Here is an 8822-nt window from a genome sequence, read left to right on the forward strand (position 1 = left end):
AATGTGCTGTCTCAAAAAGCCTCAGATATATTTGTGGGGGATTTCCCTGCAGTAGATGCTGTGAAGGTAGCAGTAAGAGCTTCTAATGGGAACGGGGAAGGTTGCCTGGGGTCAGGCTGTGAGGGTGGCTGGTGTGCCCTGGGGCATGGCCATGGCTGATATCTGCATCAGTGCCAAATGACTCAAGTAGTTTAGACAGGCCTCCGGGGCTAAGGTGTGATGGGGCACTTGAGGAGCCCAAGACCTGCAGGATCTAATGATGGTTTAAATCCACTATTCCTCCACCCTTCTGTCTATTGGAGTGCAAATTCAGTGCTGTTTCCTAAGAATACAGTAATGGGGCTTTGTGGAGAAGAAAAGACTTCTCATAGACAGGAGAGATGAGGTTCTTAGAGAGGCATTATTCAGCATATGTCCAGTAAATCTTATTAGACTGATCTCCATGCCTTAACCCTGTGATTCAGTCTCTGCCCCCTGGGAAGCACTGGTCTGGTCCAGTACCATGTCGTAGTGCAGAATCAGCTGCACCGTGCCATCCCTGGGAAATATTTTGCCTGACTTGATCTTGGAAAAAACCTCCAGTGGTTATTCCAGAATCTTCCAAGGAGACGATCTTGTTGCCTCACTATTCTTACTATGCTGGAAAATTTCAGTCTTCTGGAAAGTTTCTCCGTAATGTTTTATCTATGTCTCATTTGCTTCAACATTACTTTTGGTCAGAAGGGAGGTAGTCCAGTAGGGTGGTCTTTAGGATGAGTTTAACAACATCAGCAGCACAGGTTTTCACAATGAGAAGTCTAATTTCTCATTCTGGATCATCACTCAAGACGTTATGGGAATACATGTCAAGCAGCCGCTATAGCTGACTCACAATTCCAAGTTGTACAATTTTATTATACGTGATTGATGCGGGTACTTTCGCAAGAGAACCAGGTCTTCCCTGGGATTTCTGGGCAATGAGGGAGGAGTGATCTGAAGCTGCAAGATGATTACCTTTGGGAATGGTATTGCATTTTCTCATAAGTTTGACAGGACTGAAAGGGAGAGCAGGGAAACACATTCTCTGAAGTTCACTTGCAGGGGAGATGTGCCTTTTCATCTTGCCAAACTTCTTGGATGACCTCTTACTCAAGTGAGTTCCTCTGGCAGTATCAAGTACTTGCTTGTCTATTTATGCCTGTGCTGCCCACAATAGCAGGTTGTGTCGTGACAAACGTCTGTTTGCATCTTCTGAATCAACTTCCATGTTTTGCATTGTAAAACCGTAGAAATCTTGAAAACCAGTAACCAATTAGAGTGAAACCCGTGCTTTAAAGAAGACATGGGATGCTGTAGCCCTGTGTCATTCTAGGATGCCTGGTCTCTTTTTCGTGCTTCGCGGATTTTCCCTCTTGCTTGTACAAAGCCACTTAGTGATGAACTTCTCAACTCATGGCTCCCTCTCCCCCCCTAAGGCCACCTCAGGCATCACGAGCTGGCAAAGTGTGTATTGTGAGGCTATGTGGAACGCGGGAGCACCCGCCTCGTTAAGTTATCTGGCTCCGAATCTTCCGTAACACGGGGAAAGTGATAACATAAACACGCGGATACACAAACCTGACAGCGGGCGGTAGGGGAGACAATAGGGATGACCAGCCCTCTTCAGCCGCTGACTGATGGGCCGTTAGCATGGCCCCGGGGCACGGCGGCCGGGGGGGCAGCCCCGGCTCTCTAACCGGTGGGCAGGGGGAGCAGGGCTGCCCTCGCTGCGGTGGGGGGTGAGGGAGGCACGGGGGGCTGTGCAGAACTCGTTACGGGCTATCGGAAGGGGCTCGTGGGACTCTGCAAAACTTCTTATGGGATGGTTAGAGGAAGGGCCAAAGGTGGAGAAAGGTGGTGGTGGGGATCAGGCTGGATTGGCGAGGAGCAAGCGGCGGAGGACAGAGGAGAGGGGTATTAAAGGGGCCAGTCGTGAGTGCAAGCTGCCAGCCAATATGCTTGTCTGACTGAGCCCTCTGCTTGATCACTGCAGTCTGTCCTATCTTCTTATTAAATCCTTTCCTTAACTTTTTTTTTTCCCTGTCTAATCTCACTTTCTATCCTACGTGTGAGTGCTGCAAGGTGTAAGTGCTAACAACTGGAGAAGCGACCCTGGTCTTGGTGCCAGCAACTAGAGAGACCAATATGCAAGAGAGGTGTGGGTGGGAGCAACTGGAGGGACCAGGGGCCATACGGCTTGTAGGGATAGGTGGCGGCAACTGGAGGGACCGGGGTATATGTTTATGTGGGAGAGATCTAAATAGTAACACCTGTAAATACCAAAGTGTGTTGATTTTTCCCTCAGTGAATTTAATCCTGTGTGCATGTGTATGTGTAATTTGCTAACGAAGTTCAAGCTGGAGTAGTTGGTGAGCAGGAGGAAGCCTGTGTCTGGAAGGACTTGAGGTCAGAGCCTGTGCTGGGTGAGGGGACCCAGGCTCTGGGCACAGGTGGGCTGAGAAGCTGAAGCTGCGTTAATATTCAAGTGATCTGTGATTATGGGGGTGCTTGTGAGACGAGTGTGTAGTGCACACCTCTGCTTACTAGCAAAGTTCAAGCTGGACTGGCTAGCAAGTAGACAGAGACCTGCTTACCCTGTAAGGGAGCCCGGGCATGAGTATTAGAGGGCTTTACAGGCTGGGCTGATATTCAAGGATCTGTGAATGTAAGTGTGCTTGTGAATCTAGAAAGTAAGGAGACATACGTTTTCACAGAGGGCTTCAATCCTGATCAGCCAGAGAGGAGGAACAGGACTGGGCTTGCTTACATTTAATTTAAATGTTGTTTATTTTTTTTTTTTTTTATGTGAGTGTGGCTAAAGGCAGTGGTCTGTCGGGTAGTCTGTGTGTCTGGCTGCCTTGGTGTCCTCTGTGTGTATGTGTGTGTGTGTGCGCCTGTCTGGGACAGATGCTCAGCTTCGCTGCTGGCCAAACCTGCACGCAGATACAGGAGCTGTGTCCATCAGACTGGGATGGAGAGACCTCCTGAGTCCCTGCATGCCCCTGGCTGGGCTGCAGCAGTGAGCAAGGAAGGATCCCTGGGTCCTGGAGTATGTGGGATTCAGCAGCCAACTTTTACATCCTTATCATCTATTATCCAGAAATATTTTTTGACATTGTAGCTGTTAGAATCAGGACAGAATTTAGTTGTTTATGTTTGAAGGTGAGTGTAAAAACCAAAGCCATAGTCAGAAGGAGGGTGGTGGTAGGTCAGTGAGCCTATACACAGTCAGGTCTAGGAAAAACAATGCTGTATGTTGTTAGGAAGCTAGTATAGTTGACCATAATAGAGAATAAATGGGATATGAATAGGAATATATGTTGGAAGACAATCTAGATTTACATCTGTAGGGATTAAATGCCAGATTTCCAGTAGGAAAGGAAAACAGAAAAAAAAGTACAATATAGTTTCCTTACATTAGAAAATGGCTGAGATAGAGGTTAGATCAATAATACATATTCGAGAGGGCACAGAGAGACAATATCACAAATTCAGAAGAGAGACTGATCTTTTGTTTACAGTGATAGCCAACATGCATCTTCTATATTTTAGGAACAGGGTATTTTTGCATGGAGATAAAATGGAGTCCTTGTCAGTGGGGTTTATAAGTAGCAATAAATCAGTCAGGCTGATACCGTGGATTAAAAATGCTGAAGGTCAAGCAAGCTGAAAATAAAAATGATATGTTTTTACTGTCACAGTGACCTATATAAACCTACATCACCGTAGTCCTAATAACAAATTCATTCTGTGAGCAGAGGGACTAATGAAGCTTGATTTCCTGACAATCTGTGCCCTGCATCACCAAAGCCCCATTTTTCCCTTGTCCTCAGTAAACCCTTCTCCCTCCTTCCGGGGCAGCCCCATCGGGTGCTCTCCCGAGCTGGTGCAGAGCTGTCAGCCAGCGCCAGGGCCATGCTGCCGTTTGTGCATCCGGTGTGTTTTCTTAGAGCTGGGAATAGGCTGCTACTGACTTCTTTTCAATCAGACCCCAATTTTTATATTTTGCCATGAGCAGGTGTTGATGTTCCCCAAACTGGCAAGATCTTCGAAGGTCTGAGGTCATTACCCGTCACCCAGAAATGCTCAAAACCAACCAAAGGGTTAAACAGTTGCTGAGGAGCGGCTGTCAGACAGCTGTGTGGACAGACAGACAGCGTGAGTGTCTCACTGCTGCAAGATGCCAGGCTAAAAATCCTTCCGATGATTCAGAGGTATTGCGATTTCCAGTCCACAGCTGGTGAGTGCAGGAGGGGTGTCTTCTCGGCAGAAAGACAAAGCTCTCGAGCTGCAGGGATTTTAACAAACTGAAATTTCAGACCAGACTTCTTACTTTTAGCAAGCCTGAGAAGCTCCAAGTGAGCAGTAGCCTTCCTTTTCTCTCCCTGTCACCCTGCCTAAACAATGATTTTAAATAGTAGTGAGGGGAAAAGAGAAGGATATCCCAGGACTTGTGGTGGCTAAATGCAGGCTATATATCTCCCATTTACAGCTGGGTGAAAGCTCCCTACTGACTTGGAAGTCACCTAAGTATATTCATATATAGCAGGAGCCTCTTGCAGTGGAGGGAAGGCCATTTGGCTGTGTCAGAGGGGATTGCCATGAAAAAAGAGAGATTTGAAGATGACATCAGGAAACACGTAAACACATTTAGTGATAGAATAAAACTAACAGTTAATCACTTAATTAGTGTCTGGAGGATTTCCCCATTTAAGGGGTTTCCCTGTTGCTCCACAGTTTCCCATGTCTCCGTCATATGTTAACCCAGCACTTGGCCCGTGGTCAGGTTGCAGTAAGATGCCATCTCATTATATGCACATGTGTAAGCAGTAAATCTAACAGTTACTGTCCTGCCAAACCATTCTGGTGTTGAGGTATGAGATAAACCAGTATTCTTTTGCTTGAGGGAAACAAAAAAGCCAGCAAATTTACTTTGGGAGAGGATTTCAACTCAGCATAATTTCTTGGGCTTTTTTTTTGTTTGTTTGTTTGAGCATTTGTTTTTAAAAACATCTGTCTCTCTGCATGATTTGGTTGTTTTAAAAGCGTAATAAATGCCTTTCTGGTCAAAGCAAACATCCTTCTAGCCCAAGTACTCTGTTTCTGACTCTGGCAATATCAAATGCTATTTAGGGGAGCACGTGAGTCTGGCCACTTCTTGCAGTCAGTTCTCCTTGTACCATGCCCAGTATCCACATTTGCTTATTGGGGGGTATTAGAGGGTTTTTCTCTGCTTTGTCCTTTTTGTCTCTGCCCATGCATCCATAATTTCCTGTCACAATAAGTTAGAGAAGTATAAAAAATACTTAATTTAATCTGTTTTCAACTATTTTGTAATACTCAGCTGTTCCTCTTAGCATTTTCCTCTCCATCACAAAAAGCCCAGCATTTTTAGGTTCTCCCTTGTTAGGCAGCTGCTTGATCATTTTGGTTTTTTTTCTCTGTACCTGCTTTAAGTTTACTGCATCCTTCCTGGGATGCAGAGAGCAGACCATGAACTATACTCAAGTGTGGTTACACCAAAGTTATAGGTAGCAGCAAAATGATGCCATCTGTCTTGTTCTCGGTACCCTTTTTCATGATAGTGTTTTGGCTTTTATTGATGACCAGAGACTTGTCAATGATGACTCTTAAGATCTTTTTTTCTGACATGCCACTGTCAGTTCTGTATTCAGCATCATGTAGGTGTGGTTTGGCTTATTTTTCCCTAGATGCATTAACTTACATTTATCTACTCTGAAGCTTATCTGACGCCTGTTTGCCTGTTCAGTTTTGTGTGGTCTTTCTGGGGTCCTTCACTATCAGCATAAGATTTGGCTGTCTGAAAGACTTTAGTACAATCTGTGAATTTGGAAAATTCACTGTGGATTTCCTTCACTAGATCTCTGATGAATATGTTGAATAAAACTGGTTCCAGCATTTTTCCTTGGAAGTAAAAAGTCCCATTAAGCCTTACCCTTTTTTTTTCTATCCTTAAGCCAGCTTTTATTTCATAAGAGAAATCCTTCCTCCAACCCTGTGGTCACTTAAGTTTCTTTAAAAACACTCTTTTGGCATTATTTTGGCATGTCTCCATTTTCTACAGTGTTATAATTGTAAAACATACCAAATCTTAGTATCCAGCTCAAGCTGTTTCGGGCTGCTGCTTGATAGAGATGGAACAACTGCCCAGTGGCTGCTAAGACTGCCTTTACCCTGCCGCTGCGTTTGGAGTCAGGTCTCCTCACAGCTGAGTCAGTTTTCCTCTCTTGAAAATTTCGTAAGGATATTTTCTTTTGGAGCAAGCCTAACTATAGTTAGGCTCAGAGAAAGCAAGGCTTGAGTTTACTGGCTGCATCGCCACTTCCTACACCTCCGCATGGAGAGAGCCCGGAGAAGAATTGGTCCAGAAATAAAACCACCACTCTGACCACAGCTCCTATCCCTGTTTCTCCTCCTTCCAGAAATGATTATAGTAAGTTACTGCTAGCCTATAGCAACACAATAACTTCCACCACATGGTCACAGCTAAGCTAACCGGTGTTTAAAGAGAAAGAGCGAATATGCGCTTTTTCTCTTTTTTTTTTTCTTTCCATTTTCTCCCCCTTCATCCTTCTCTTCCCATCTTCTCCATAGTGTTACTCGAGCGAGTGCAGAGGCCCATCAGCTCTCATCCTCAGTAGACAGGGATAGAGGATGTTCTTCCTTGTTCTCACTCCTTAACATGAGTGTACACTCATTAATTTGCCAAGTAAGGTAAGGCCAGATGAGGGCATGAAGGGAGAATTATTTTTTTTCCCCTGCAAGTTTTTGAGTTAGCTTGATTTGGAATAGCTATGTTTTTACATGTGTTTGTCATTTCATTTGTTTTATGTCTTTATACTAAGCGGTTCATAATGTTCCTTTCATGCAAATATACTTCAGAGGAAGATATAAAAACAAAGCAATTCTGAAAAGTCACCAAATAAATTAAAGTGCAAAGTATTGAGCCATGTATTCTTGAAAAGTCATAAGGGATGCGCAGTTGCCTGGGAGCCTGGGGGAAGGAGCTCCAGCTGATGGGGCCTCCAAGCGTAGGGCTGGAGGTCAGAGTCTGAAACAGCTCTAATTTAACGTTTAAAAGAGATGCATAATTGCATGGCCATTAGTAACATTTGCAGCTATGAATGCAAAGATAATGCCAAGCATAAACAAATCCAGCACTTCAATAAGTAAATTGGCCCTGTAGGCATTAGGAACAATGTTTTTCTTCATTGTGTTTTGGTCAGAGCAAATACTGTTCATGACAGTTTTTCTTTTTTTTTTTTTTTTACCTTTTCTTGGGCGTGAGGTATTGGCCATTGCTGGGGGTGATGATACAGGGGTTCCTAGTGAGACAGTGTTCCTATTACAGATTCTTTCTAGTTTCCTTAGTATTACTGGATATTTTCTGTCCCAAGCGGAAAAGAAAACATGATCTTGCTCTGGATGTGTTGTCAGGCAGTGGGAAGAATAAAAAACAGAAGAGTCCTTGCAAATACCAAAGCAGCCCATGGAGACAGTGTAAAGCTATTTACTATAACAAGTAGCCTTTCGGCACTCTGCAGTTTCCCTATCTTTGGGCAGCATCAGCCCGTTGGCTTTTTGTTGATGCTGTGGATGCAATAGATTTCTATGAAGTGCTTGGGAAGAGAAAGGATGGTGATGTTATGGGTCAGTCCCGTGGTTATGCTCTGGATCAGTCTGGTGGTTGCATTGTGGATCAGCTCAGGAAGGAGTTGTAGTTCCCAGCTGTTGAACTGGATGTTAGGGTCTACAGGCAGAAGCTGATGACTGTGGAACAACATTTCTTATTAGTTGATGGGATTCTGGGTGTCCATGTGGCCATGAACGTAGTGCAGGTAATGACAAAGGGTTTTTTCCTTTTGAGCGTTTGATAAGAGAGAGTGGCTAAGGAGCGAAGATAATGCTGGGAATCTTAAATGAGGAATGTGTTAAAACATAATGCCTTTGTTGTATATATAATCTCTGTTGAGAAACGGTCATATATTTGAACTGTGCTTTGTAGTTTCTAAAACCCAATTTGCAGTCACTGTTTTGATATTTACTGTTAAAACTCTGCCCTTGATGTTTCCTATTTCTTCTGTTTTATATTACACTGCAGTATAAAGTGTCAAGTAAAATCGTTACTGTTTTCTTCCAGGGTAAAAAAGTGTGTTTTTCTGCTTTTGTTATTTTAAAACCTCATTTCAATGGGCTGGGCGGAAAATCTTGTGCATAGTAGATAGATAATAGTTTAAGACTGGAAACCACAGCACCGACTTCCACCTCTTCAGGTAACATAAAATGAGCCTTACAGGGAAGAGGGTTTGGACAAGGTCTGTATCTGATAAGCAGTCCTCTGAGCAGATGGTGTAAAAGAAGACCAGAAGATTGCTCCCTGAGAGCCTCTCCCTGCCCTGAAGCCCTGATGTGAATAGTGCACAGGCTGGGAGAACAAGGTTGTACCTGCAGGGCTGTTTTAACTCCATAATTTTCCTTCTAGGCCTCATAATCTGTATCAGAGAGATAATTACAAGTTATCATATATCAAAGACCCGGAGACCAATATGATCCTCTCCAGAAAACCCGTAACCAAACACCCCTAAAAGCTATGTGTAGCTGGGTTTTAAGATACCACCAGCCTGTTAGAAGGAGAGCACCCTGTGCACAGCTGGGGATCTTCTCTGAACAAAGGACACATCTCCAGGGACATGTATATACAATGAACTGATAGAGAATCATAGAATCATTTAGGTTGGAAAAGACCTTTAAGATCATCAAGTCCAACTGTAAGCCTAACCCTG

This window comes from Gavia stellata, chromosome 2 (genome assembly GCF_030936135.1).
Source record: "Gavia stellata isolate bGavSte3 chromosome 2, bGavSte3.hap2, whole genome shotgun sequence".
Taxonomy (NCBI): Eukaryota; Metazoa; Chordata; class Aves; order Gaviiformes; family Gaviidae; genus Gavia; species Gavia stellata.